Genomic DNA, 14,510 nt, shown 5'->3' with positions numbered 1-14,510 from the left:
AAGAAAAAAAAAAAGAAAAAAAAAGTGATTTGGGTGCGGTCGGAGGACGGTGACGACCAAGACTAGCAGGAGGGTGGAAGAAGTGTTGGACTGCAGGGTAAATGTGTGCAGCTCGTGAGGTATTGGCGAGATCGTGGGAGTGTGTGTTTGCCTGGCAAATGTGTACAAGTAAGAAGAGGGCCATGGGACAGAGGGAGATGTGGAGACGTAGATGGGGAAAGGGATTCTTGAGCCATCACTCACTGGTCACAACGCAACTTCACAAAAATATCCAATAACCTAATCAAAGAAATAACTTGTTTGCCCATTCAAGGTCAGACAGTGCCCTCCGATGCAAGGTTAAAAAAAAAACCTCTAAAAGGTCTTCACTTTTGATGCCCACACAGCGTTAGGGCAAGGGTTCACAAAATCTACTAACTCACTCGCATTGCAGAGGAGATTTTATTTATGAAAGGGTAAGTACCATTTGTATGGTACTCAACCTTGTTGGTGAAAATGGGAATGTTTGAAACTTGTATTGGATATTTAAACGTTTCACTGCACATGGCTGAAGTGGCAGCAGTGCACCAAACAGGAAGTGTGCTAATGCACACATACCCCGTTTTACAGAAAGCACTGGTAAATATTTGGTTACCACGAGGCCAGAGAATTTCTCTTAGGTCGAGTATGTGAACTAATGAACTGGCCCTGCAGGTCTAGTGGGATTTAAGAATGTGCGAGACCTGTAGGGGACTACAACGCCATCTCTACTAGGTCTACAGTGTCTACCGTGGCCTGTCCTTTCAAGAAATAAAAAATATTGTGGCCAGATTATTAATAGGGAAATCACAGTATTCATATCCACAGTACACACCATAGTCTCAATCATGGCCCATTTGACCTTAAAACCATCCCCCTGTTGACCCACAGAACCTTCTACAGAAAAAAAAGGAGGAAGGTGTTGTAAAGCCTTATACTAGACATTCAGGATGCATCACTGAAGCACAGACCAGCTGTAGTCTAGATTAGTTCCAGGTAGGCTTTATTTCACATATGTACATTGTGTACATTACTCCAGTTTCTCTTGTATATATGTACAGTCACATGTAGACACTGACAGGAACATGGATAGGTGTACTGACAAAGGAGTAGACCCACCGGCCATCCAGCCATCCTCAGCTCAGGTCCCAACTGACACTCACAGAACATTCACACACAGATCCACCCAACATTGTCCCGAGCTGCATTCAAGCACCAACATTCTTACAGCAATCACCCAGGCCAGTGGCAAGACAAGACTACACCACAACATCTCCCTTTCACCAAAACCATCTGACCATAACATCTGGACCTGCCACACTCTGGCACCAACCATACACAACCAAGGGAAATCGATCATACATCCAGGTGGGGAACAAACAGGGGGGGGGGGACAAACAGGGGGGACCGGGGGGATGACGCATTTGCCCCGCCACAGACCTGGTATCACCACAACCAAGGCACCAAACTGAACTATAGTCCATACAAGTCCAACCATCTCACAAACAAAAAGAGGTGTTGCCAATCCAAAACATTTGCAGAAGGGGTAACTTTGACCGCACTTCTTCCTCGTTACACCCATGCGTCACATCCAACCACAAATCGCTCCCACTTGACTCCCTACAGACATCCCACAGATTCAAACCCACATATTTAAGCTAGCACCCAACTTCAAGCAAACTGCAACCAGACTACAGTGAACAAACACACCTCACTCACCACACGCATCATCCATTCCAACCACCACCAGACCCATACCAAGACACCATATAACAAATGAAATGCTCCTGGTAGCATCAATTTACTTTTGAAAAACATAACTATCATAACTATAACCTATAACAACTCAGAAACATCGGGTAACTTATCAACCTATACAATATATAAACACTCAGAATATTCTTTACATTTGCATTTCTCAAAACCATGGCAAATGGCTTAAAATCCTCACACCATACATGTCCACTATCTTAGTGTGCAACTAATGCTGCACCACCCAACCTAAAAATGTTGGATGTCCCCATTTAACTTATATGTGCGCAACTCGTAACGATTGCTGCACCATCCAACCCAAACAAATTGGAGGATGTCCCCTCTAAACACGACACCAACCACTCGCCAAAACATGCCATGTGGCCACCAAAACAAAAAAATGAAAACAGTGTCATGTATTAAATATATATCAATTCCACTTTACTTTTTCTATATTTTTCTCTTCCATCTATAAAATTTCACTATTACCTTTCCAGTATTCACTATTTTGACAAACATATTGTCACTATAAACCAGACTGCACTACTATAAACTATTTGGGTCACAACATATACACATGCACAAGACAACGGCCCATACATACCTAAGGGTATTACGAAAATTATTCGTTTCACAATACTACAATAACCCAGTTTGTATTATGAATTGAATGAACATTCATTTCACCAATGATTATACTATACTGCACATCATCCAAACATATTGAATTCTATAACTTTAATCACCATATATAAAACCTATTGCCTTTAATGTTACATAAGTACTCAATAGTTCAGTGCACATCACCATAGCAATTTCATTTGCTTGTGTAACCTAAGTACCTAGAAATTCCATTACTATAATTGAAAATGTCCACCTAAATAAAAAACATTAGCAACATTTATTAAATTATCCTCTACTTCAAGAAATTTCAGCGCTGCCTACACAGCGAACACATCAAAACCATTGCAAAACGCCAGTGTGACGATGGCAGCAAAGCGTCCCTAATGTGCTTCCATTTAAACTGCAGATGCCTTCCCCAATACAATAAAGCGTCCACATCAGCTAGCGTCCATAATATACCTTACTCACTTGGCCCCAGGACGTCTTGTCATGAACATCTTACCATCCTCGAGGCAAAATGCAGCTTCCCATGCGGCGCTCTTTCCATGCCACGCAATAAAGAAAAAAAAATACTTGATCCCCACACACGAGAAAACACTGTTACCCGATGCTAAAATTCGAAGTGACATGAGTTTATTTACTGATCACCTGATCACGCTGCACCAGACCTTTATTTGACTGCTCTTCACTTGTGTTCCATAAGGCCAACACAGTCACGTTCAGTGCTTCGCCAACACCAGGAACGGTCTACACTGCGTCATCATTCTCTCCATATCAGCTGTCAAGATCGGATCAAGTTGGGCCACCGAAAGGAATGGCCTCCTCACGCAGCATTGTTTAAACAGGCAAGTTCCACGCCCTGTAGCAGTCCATTCAATCCAACTCTTGCAACTCGTATCCTCCAAGTAATGTGCATATAGGCCCCAAACGGCTCAAATTTGTCACAAATTGGCAATCCTCACCACAATTAGTCATATTTATACCTTCCCTGCACTTATTATCCAAAACCGCACTGGGCATTCATGCAGTTGTATTCATTTTTTTTTTCTTATAACCAATACAATTCTGCTTTTACTTGATAGCGAACATGGGGCATCCGCGCCATCTCCTGGATTACTGCAGGCAGTGCCCATATAAACTTAAATGTCTTATTAGAATTAAAAATGTGAGCATCAATGCCATGCCGCTGCAAAATGGAACACCCTTCAAATTCACACATTTCCATAGTTCTATATTTTTGTTTTTGTTTTTTTGACAGAGTCCAATGTAAAACTTGTTCTCACGTTATGCTGGGCAGGATGGTTATGGTCAAGGATTTGGGGAAATGGTGCGTCACTTTAATTCCCCATTACATTTAATTTGTAGCAGTTCCATAACTCATTTTATATGTTCATCTTCCTCTGTAATGGCTTGCTTAATGGCACACGCTTTGCTATAGAGATCTCTGGGGCATATTTCCTTGTTGGGGACCTCCCTCTCAGAGTCCAGTGTTATTATTTCTTATTATGTTATGCTGGACAGGATGGTTATATTCAAGGCTTTGGGGGAACGGTGGGTCACTCAAACGCTGCTCCTCCACAGCACTCCTTACTGTACTTTTAGTTGCTGTACCTCCTTTATATGCACGCCGTACAGTCCTTTTCTCCATGTCCTTATTATTTCCAGTTTATCTCATCGCAAATGTTGTAAAGCCTTATACTAGACATTCAGTATGTATCACAGACCAGCTGTAGTCTAGATTAGTTCCAGGTAGGCTTTATTTCACATATGTACAATCTGTACATTACTCTGGTTACTCTTGTAGGTATTTACAGTCACATGTAGACACTGACAGGACCACGGATAGGTGTAGACATTACTGACAAAGGAGTAGTCCCACCGGCCATCCTCAGCTCAGGCCCCAACTGACACTCACAGAACATTCACACACAGATCCACCCAACATTCTCCTGAGCTGCATTCATGCACCAACATTCTTACAGCAATCACCCAGGCCAGTGGCATGACAAGACTACACTACAACAGAAGGCTACCTCGGAAACAAAAGAAAACCTATCATTGTTGGCCGCAAAGCTCAAACCAGTAACTGCTACTCACGCCCAGAAAATGCTACAAAAAACAGAAGCAGTAGATTACTTACCGCCCAAGAACCCTGGACTATAGAAAGGTCTATTTATGACTATACATACCAAGAATTCCTTGTAAAAACTCAGCCGAGTGTTCACTGTGTTCAGCTGCGATGGCTTCTTTTTGATTTACCCCGGACAACGAGCGGAAAGTCTGGGCTGGGCGCTGCTGGACACGAGAGCCGGGTTTAACTGCCGGCACCTGCAACAGCTGCAGAGCAGGGGTAAGACTCTATACGCAGTGATGTCAGTCCGCATCTCAAAGAACTAGGTAACTGTACAAATAGTACCAAGGACCTCACCGGTACCGAATATGCCGAGTAAATTGCGGCTAAAGGTAAATATTTACAATTTAAGGAAGTGCTCAACCGAGTAACAATCAAACGCGTGTAGTATGAGCACGTACCAAAGGGAATCGACCTGGTAATGTTAGCATTCTCGCTACGAGTTCCCCGCGTAAAATTCAAACAAAAGAAGCAGGCCTTGGTAACAATACCACGTTTTTTCTTTCAAAATCGATCCCTCCTACTGAATCAATTCCACTGGATAGGGCGGATGTAATTACCCCCCCAGACACAGGTGAAACTAATATGAATCACTCAGAACCCCCTTTCTTCGCGATTGACAATTCCTTATTAGCCAAGTGCTATTCCTTGAGAGATTCACTGTCCCCTCAAATGCTTCCTACTATGGGCCTACGAGTAGCAGAGCCAATGGAAGAGGTGGCTTTACCAGTCCTGAACCCCACATCGTCATTGCTAATTGCACTGATGGCCCAAACACCGTCGGCCTCGTCTAACATTTGCCCCCTGGATGATGATAGGGATGATAGAGACACGGCTATGAACAGATCTGAGGACCAATCCCATCATCGCAAGACCCAGACCCAGGCACAACTCTCTGTCCTCCAATGTGCCATGAAGGTACTCATGAAACTGTGTGGGAAACTAATAAATGAGGTATCTGCTTTGAGCAAAAATTACTTATTCAGATCAGCAAGTGACAATCAATTGGATAAGCGGATTGCCGTGATGGCGGAACAAGATGCTGTAGGTAACCCACACGAGATGAATATTCATCAAGAGACCAACACAGACACGGAATTAAGGACAGGATAAGAATCATGAGAGCATGGAATTAATCAGTTCATTAACAATTTACATGACACGCAAGCAGTGCAGAACAAAAAAATGGCTCGATCGCCTAAGACCAGACAGGCCTCCTCCGAGTGATGCTCACAATGAGTCAGGATTGGAACAACCAAAGGACCAGACACGCAATTGGCCAAAAATAAAAAACGCAGGAAAGCTAACAAGTGTAAAGGCAGGCTTACCAGTTGGCTCTTAAATGATGACGGGCCAGAGTACATTTGTGACCAGCCCATAACTAGTGCCTTGTCAATACCTGAACCAAATCACTGTGCTGCTTGGACAGTCACTCTGAACCCAGTTTTATCGCCATTGCCTGCTGTAGGTGCAGGAGCACCTACACCATCAGGATAAAACATTGGAGGAGGCCTGTTCTGAAAATCCCCCGATGTTCACTATAAAGAAACTTTCCGTAGGTGATGCTGAGCAGCGACTAGAATAGCTGCCTGACCCGTCAGCTCCGCGACCACAGATATCCTGCTTCAACAATCCTACCCTCCAAGGTGCTAAATAGCTGTTCTGAAGCGCATCACACTGCGTCGGAACACCTGCTGCGTTACATATGTAATGTTTGACGAGAACAGAGACTCATTTGGAAATCCCTCTCGGACTCAGTCCAAGAATCCGCGCGCCACATAAGCTGCATGGGACAAACGCGGGTGCCGACGCTGGGACAACGACGCTACAACTACAGAAGTCGGTCCTTTGTGCACCCGCCTGGCTCACCGCAACACAGCTGACACTCTACCCGCAACTGCACCGTCCCTGCCTGGAATACAGGTGTCGGAGCCGGCCTCAGGGGCACACACAACAGATCTATAAACGGAGGTAAGGTGGTCCTCCACATGCCCACTCGCCCATACAGAGCACACCGGACGCATCCCGCCAGCGCTACCCTGGCCCATCAACGTGTCAGGCCACACCGGCTTCTTCATATATAACGGCCCGCCTGGAGGCCCGCTGAACCCACAGACAGACCATTGTTAGGAGGCCCAGAAACATCCAGGCACAGTGATGGTGGGTCTCCTCTTAATGAAAGGTGCACACTGGTCACCCAGAGTGACCTTGACAGGAAACAAAACCTACTACCACCCCTGTGCACGGATACAACACTAGCACCACCTGGCCCTGTGACCGTGCAACCTACCGTGCAGCGAGTACACATTGGCCTCAGGGGTGAGCAAAGCCTCATTAAAACTGCATGTCCAATAGCACAAGTACCCGATGTCTGGAGATATACTACAGGGAATGACCCGAGGAGGTGCCCAGGGTAACAAGAAAGGCCCCATGGATGTATTTGCAAGCACATCTCGGCCCAGTGCTGATGCTGTCAGCCCACAAGATGAGCCCTCTGATACCAACTCAGCCACGAATGCGGCCATGGACCTGTATATGGCTGCAATGCAGGCTGGCTTTGCAGCAGTGAAAGCCAAGTTAGATTACATTGGCTCAACAATAAACTCACTCAAGGCAAAACTTGAAAAGGAGAGTGGCTACATCACACAAACGGAAGGTCGAGTTGGGGAAACTAGAAGACACGGTCACCACACACAGAAAGGACATTGATTAGATTAAGAAAGAGCTCAAAACTGTCCGAGTAAAATGCAAGGATTTAGAATCGCGCTGCAACAACATCAGGATAGTAGGCGTGGTAGAAAAACAGAAAATATGCTGCGCTCCTTGCTTCCAGAGACACCATTTTCTGCACATTTCTTGCTGGAAAGGGCACACCGCTCGCTGGCTGCACCCCCCCCAAACCTGGAGCCCTGCCACGCACTATCATTGCTCGCCTCCTTAACTATCGCAACCTGATACTCAGATTGGCACAAGAGAAGGGCTTGTCAAAGTTTGACTCGACTAGGATCCACATCTACCTTGATTTTTCATTTGGTGTCCAATTAGCCAGACGTAATTTGGATCAGTCAAGCGTTCTCTATGCAACAGGAAAATACTGTAAGCCATGATCTTCCCCGCTAAACTAACATGTGGGCAGATCCCACTTCTTTGAAACCCCGCAAGAGGCCTCATCCTACATTGAACACACAATTCCAATACCCCTGAGACCGATTGACTTATCTGCATGGCATTTGCCACCTAGTCACGTTCCAACTGTTGACCAATCGAACATCACTGCCAATTCTGAAATTGATGCCGAAATACTTGGATGTGGTTCTTGTCTCGTCACTATGCCTTAAAACACCTTGGACTCACCCTTTTGATGGTACTCGGGAGCACCAGACAAAGCTCAAAGATTCTTGCTGATGTTCACAGGACGCCTCCCGCTGTTTAAAGATGGGTTTTTTGGTTATGGGATAACACTGTCAAGTTTGAAGCACAGTGAGGGTGGGGGTGGGGATTGGGATGTTAATGGGTTGAAAACACAAATATTGACAGTTATATACAGGGATCATTTGTTTATCGAATGTTGCATGGACATCGGGGAAATTGATTCCTTATCGTTATACAATGGGTAGCGGTAGTCTGTCTGTTGTGATGCTCACATGGAATATTCGTGGTCTGAGTAATCCCATCAAATCTACAAATATACAACTGTACGCCAAAAGAGAAAGAATACAAATCTTGAAAGAGACCCATGCGTTGAAGAGTGGTCGACTCCTTTGCATGTAGGTGGGGCCCACACAAATGTACACCTGAGTACTCTTCACAATCTAGGGGGTTGTCATTCTCATACCTCACACATTGGGTTACCAGGTATCTAAAACCATAGTGGACACACTCGGCAGATATGTGATTGTTTGGAGCGACATGCATGGACGACCCATCATATTTATTAAGATGTATGGCCCTAATGTAGGCGACCCAGAGGTTTACCTATATATCAAACTTAATATCCCCAATAGATGATGCATGGGTACTGTGGGGCGGGGACTTCAACACCATCCTAGACCCCACATGCAATAGAACCTCCAGGAATCCCGCACATTAACCAGATCAGCAATGACTATAACCGAAACTACCTACCTTTAGTGGACATATGGTGGGTAATACACCCCGAGGGCAAGCGTTCACCTTCCACTCATCTGTTCATAGCTCAGGATCACGTACTGACCTCTAGTTAAATCACACCTGAATGGGCCCCACACACTACTGAATGCACCTCCCCCCGTACAATCTCAGATCACTCCCCTGTACTCCTTGATATTAAGCAGATACACTCAGATAAGAGAATGCCCACGGCCTTCCTGCACGTTACCAAGGTGCTGATTCCACTGGGGTGGAGATAACAGATTTCTTTTAGCGCAATGAGGGTACAGTGGATTCTCTGTCCACTGTTTGGGAGAGGGTATGCAGGGTCCGATTATATTCAAAAGCCATGGTGACCGAATACATTACGCGTACTAGAAAATGACTATGCACTGGCACCCGATGAATTAACCTTGGCTCAAATCCATACACAACTGCACAAATTTCACAAACTAGCTGACAGAGAAATTCTATACATCACCAAACCCAACAGAGCAAGAAAATATGGAGAGGGATATTAGGCCAGAAAATCTCTAGCGAGACTGATCAAAGCGGACTACCTTAGACAACCAATCATTAGTATATGCGACCGACATGGAGGAACATGAGTGGGAGAAACAGATTAAAGGGTTTGCTGACTACTATTCTGCATTATATACCAACATTGACACTGTTTGCTTGCAATCTTGCCAACTACTTATCTACGATCCCGCTCCTCTCTATCAGCAGAGCCATACGAAACCCTAGAGGCCCCCTTCACCAGTGACGAAATTACATTTGCAATCGAAGGCCTAGCTACTTGGAAGGCTCCCAGCCCGGATGGCCTAGGGATCGATTTATACAAATGCTACTTACAGGAACTTGCCCCAAACGCCTAATATTGTGGAACGAAGATATAATAGCAGGGACCCTCCCCCCCACCCCCCATCGCTCCGAGAAGTGGTCATCTCTGTTTTACCCCCGTTATGAGAGATGTCCATCAGAGATGTCCATCAGTTCTCTGTATACTCTGGCTACAGAATAAACAATGCTAAATCAGTACTACTGCCGCTTACACCCACTATGACACAGCCAACTGACTTGATGGGCTTCCGCTGGTCCCCCACATCTGTTTTTTTTTTATTTATATGGTGCTCCAACCCAAAAGGTATCTGAGCGTGTTACAGGTTACTTGTAGTTACATGTTACACAGTCTTTTGTACTCCGATACATGAAGAAGCAATTACTTGACATTATATACACAGTATTTTTACATTCGGAGATTTACACACTTATTTACAGAGATGTACAAAAAGTAATATAGATGTGAACATGCGTAATAGTCTGATGCAGGTTATAAATCACGAGAGAAGAGAACTTTTTTTTCATGAAACTGTAGAAAGAGGGGTCTGATCAAGACTGTAGGCAAAGAATTCCACAGCTGCGCTGCAATAACAGGAACGCTGCTACCCCTTGCTTTCTTAAACTTCTATCTAGGGACCTTTAGGCAGTGCGAATGCGTGGCTCTGGTAGGACATTCAGATGTGTTTTTAGCAAATGTACTTAGGGGCCGAATTGGATATACATTTGTGGGTGTGGGTTAAAGTTTTGAACTGGATTCTATCCTTGACTGAGAGCCATTTAGCATTGCATCTAGCCTCTGAGATGTGTGGCGTTCTAGGAATACTTAGGGCTGTTCTTAGGGCATTATTTGTAGTATCTGTAATTTATTGACATTAGGTTTACTTTACCCAAGATAGAGTGCTTTATAGTATAATGTCGAGACAATCAGTGCTCTTGCTAAGGTAATGCAGCTAGATGACGAGAGGAACGGTATGCCAGCATGGATCAATTTACAAGTGTATGCTGTAGCCGAGGCTGTAGCATTGATTTGTCTGTTCAAGTTCAGAGCCGAGTCCAAGTAGAAACACAGAGTTTTGACCACATTAGCAACTTTAATAATACTGTCAATGTTGAATGACTGAAACTGGGGGTTTAGTTTGTTTAGTCTTGCAGGTGCTCCAATGAAAAGGAGCTCTTGTCTTTTCGTCGTTGTTAGGCAAGATTGTATGCAGTACACTTTGGGTGCACTACAATACCCTTGACCGCCTGTCAATAGGGACCCAACCTTAGGTATAAGTCTGAACTACACAGGTTGGTGGTGTGGCTGAGCAGCCAAGCTCATCTCAAAAGGGGTCAATGTGAGCAGTAAGGCTGTGACACAGAGTTTCACAATACAGTTATGGAAATAAACACTTATACTCACAGTTTCTTGATAAAACAATTTATTTCACAGTTTTCTTACTGTACTTCTTGACACGTCTGGGACGGTTTGTGGCGGTGAGTACCTGTACCTGCCATTGCCCTCATCATTATTTGTACTCTTCTTAAACATTATTCTTAATTAAATATGACATCTCGGTGTGATCTTGTAACAACCATCTCACAGAATCGGAGAAACAGGTTACATTTGGTATCACACGAGAATGCTATTGCAACCCCTTTACTTGTTCCTAAACCTATGACTGTATCCCTCACATCTGAAAATCTCATTTCTGGTCAACCTAAGCAGGGTTTGCTATTGGACACAATAGTAAAGTACTTGCTACTGAACACATGTTCACTGTTCAAGCACTGTCATGAGGTGGCTGACCTCATAGTACAAACCCAAGTGGAAATCTGTGCTTTAACAGAAACTTGGGTATATGATGCGGCTATTCATTCCTGTCAAATGGCTACCCCTCCTGGTTATTTGTTTTTTTTATTCAAACAGGCAGGAAAAACGGGGTGGAGGAGTGGCTCTAATATATAGATCTACCCTTAAATTACATGAATCAGGTAAACCTGTACTGGATCAGTGCAAGGTGCTTTTCCTTAAACTTGGTCTTGACCCAACATCTTCTCTTAATATAATGTTGCTTTATAGACCTATTAACACACCTCTCTTTGAAGAACAAATACTGGCCTTTATTAGTAACTCCTGTAAACCACATTCTCCAACCATTATTATAGGAGATATCAATTTATGGGCTAATGACTCATCGGATGGAACCTCCATTTCCTTTGCTGAGCCCTTATTTTTTGCTCAGCATATTAAGGTTCCCACTCATATAGGCTGTAATACATTAGACTGGGTATTATCCAAAAAAAATGTTCCCATTACTAATATTATAATGGATAAGTGTATCTGGTCAGATCATCATTTAATACGCTTTGAGATAGAACATCACAATACTGTCTGTATTGACAAACAGTCATCTATACCTTGTATGACTAGGAATGTACGACTAATCACGCAAGATGTTTTTCGTGCTGCAGTTCTCCCTTTGCTGCCATCACTTGAAGATCCAATGCCTCTTGAAGCCTTCGTAGCCAATATAAGATCTGCAGTTGATGTAGCATCTGATGCACTCGCCCCTCTTAAAATTTGTTGAAATAATCCATTTTATGTCCCTTTTTTTTCAGCGGAGATAATTGAAGCTCGTGCAAAAAATGTCAGCTAGAACGATCATGGTGAAAGCACCAGACTGAGACAAGCCTTACTCTATATAGGCTTGCCGTCAGACATTACAAAACTCTTATTCTTCTCACCAAAGAACTACACCTGAATTCTCAGATCTCTAAAGCTAAAATCAAGCTCAAAGGAGCTTTTCTCCATCCTGTTCTATAGCTACTGTACCTCATGCAGAGCCTGTGGTGTCAAGATATCCATAACAGTTTTATTAATAAACCTTCCACTCATCAAAATAATATTAACGCTTAGGTCAAACTCATCTACAACCATACAATCCCTAGATTAGATAACATAGAACCTGTCAAGGGTTCTTCTGTCTTTTCCTTGAGCTCAGTTTCTGCAGAAGAGGTTATTGAGACAATTTCTAAGCTTAAATCTACTTCGTGCAAAGGGGATGCATTTCCTGCTACACAATTTAAAGAATACATCACAGCTCTCGCCCCATGGGTGACTACCTTTATTAATCGGTCCTTCCAAGAGCCATTCGTACCTGAAAACAAAAGGAAGCATGGGTTACAACCCAGCTTAAGAAGGAAAACCTAGATCCAGCAGAGGCTGGTAACTATCGGCAGATTAAAAATGTTCCTTTTATCCTGAAGATTTTGCCTACAGTCAATATCAGATGTTTGTTGAAGAACAAGACATACTAGCTACACAACACTCTGGATTTCGACCCAATCATGGGACCGAAACGGCATTGCCGGATTTGAAATCTCATATTACCAGCATAGTTGATGAGGGTAATAAGGCCTTGCTGCTGCTGCTTTTGCATCTGCCCGCCGCATTTGATCTTGTTGATCACCAACTCTTGGCGGGCAGGTTAATGTCAGTTGGCAAATGTACCAAAGAAGCAACAGCATGGTTTAAATCCTTTCTGGGCCCACGAAATATGAGAGTAACCAAGGATAACGCCTTTTCCATTGCCTCTACCCTATTATGTGGTGTCCCTCATGGGTCGTGTCTTTCACCCATGCTCTTTAATATCTATTCACGTCTTCTCTGTGCTCTCCTGTCAGCCATGGGCATATATTTTGCCAATTATGCCGACGATAAGCAGATTGTCATCAAACTCACAGGTGAGTATCAAAAAGATCTAGAGCGTATCAATTACATCTCTGCGGGAATCCAGAATTGGATGGCCTTGAACTCTTTGGCCCTTAATAATGCCAAAACTGAGTTGCTCATTTTGGGCACTCAGTAGCGGCTAAAGAAGCTGGATGTGAAATACGACAACTTCCTGATTGGTCAGTATATTATTTATGTATCAAAAAATGTAAAAACTCTTAGGGTCTTTTTTGACCCTGAGATGTCTTTCACTCGGCAGACTAATTACCTCAAGTCTTCATGCTATTTTTACATTCAGCTCTTATGGCAGATTTGGCCCTATATGTCCAGAGAAAATCTTGCATTGATAGCGGCTGCAATTGTGAGCTGTAAGCTGGATTACTGTAATAGCCTCCTAATTGGCACAGCCCAGGCCAATCTTAGAACACCACAGGTGATCCATAACAACGCAGTGCGAGCTGTGCTCGGACTTGGGCGCAATATGCTTGTCTTGAAGCTAGGCGCAGCCCGAACTAGCTGCCTCTTCAACAACGGCTGCAGCATAAGGGGCTATCCATTGTGCATAAATGCCTGCATGGAAAGGCTCCGTCATACCTTATGACCAGGTTAAAAAAGAAATCCGTTGGTCGTTTATTATGATCAAATGGCAATTTCGAATGGATTGTGTCCTCCCACGTATTCCTCATCTTAGATATATCCTTAACTTCAGCTTGCTGCTTCGTACATTTTTTTCTCCTTTCCACCAAAGGGCGCTCCCCTCGAGGCCGCGGTGTCGATGTCCCTCGGTGGCACTCGTCGATCACTGACGTCATCGCCTGTATAAGAGCCTTGAGCGCGCCCGCTGGCTTCAGTTCCGTTTTTCCGTTAGCTTCGCTTTGGATCGTTTGAAACGGTGCTTCAATCTTTTGTGAAGAAAAAGCTATGTTGACTTCTTCGAACCCTTCCACGCTGAAGACGGGATTTAAAAAATGTCTGAAGTGTGGAAAGAAAATATCTCTGACAGATCCACACAAAAATTGTCTTTGGTGCCTCGGTTCCGACCACCGAATTGAAGACTGTGGTTCGTGCCAGTCGATGACCCATAAAGTCTTGAAAGAACGCAGAGGTAAACTGGTGATGGGGGAGGGTTCATCGAAGTCTACTTCGAAAGGGAAAGAGTCGGCCTAGTCTTCGAAAAAGTATCGTAAAAAGCATAGGTCGAAAAGTAGACCGAGAGTCGTCTTCTTCGTCATCCAAAATGGCAAATAAAAGACGGCATCAATCTCCCTCATCCTCCTCGACGTCTTCGGAGGAGGTGAT

At 44.0% G+C, this 14,510-nt stretch overlaps 1 protein-coding gene across 1 annotated transcript in view; it reads right to left on the bottom strand.

Moving 5' to 3' along the window:
- Positions 1 to 14,510, bottom strand: part of RRP15 (ribosomal RNA processing 15 homolog) — a 198,749-nt gene that overhangs the window by 53,561 nt on the left and 130,678 nt on the right. The gene's annotated exons all lie outside the window — the stretch shown is intronic.

The sequence above is a fragment of the Ambystoma mexicanum genome, chromosome 4q (assembly GCF_040938575.1).
Source record: "Ambystoma mexicanum isolate Mex_15411 chromosome 4q, UKY_AmexF1_1, whole genome shotgun sequence".
In the NCBI taxonomy this organism is placed as follows: domain Eukaryota; kingdom Metazoa; phylum Chordata; class Amphibia; order Caudata; family Ambystomatidae; genus Ambystoma; species Ambystoma mexicanum.
Note: the sequence above shows the minus strand (reverse complement) of the source record. Positions and strands in the feature narration are given on the sequence as shown.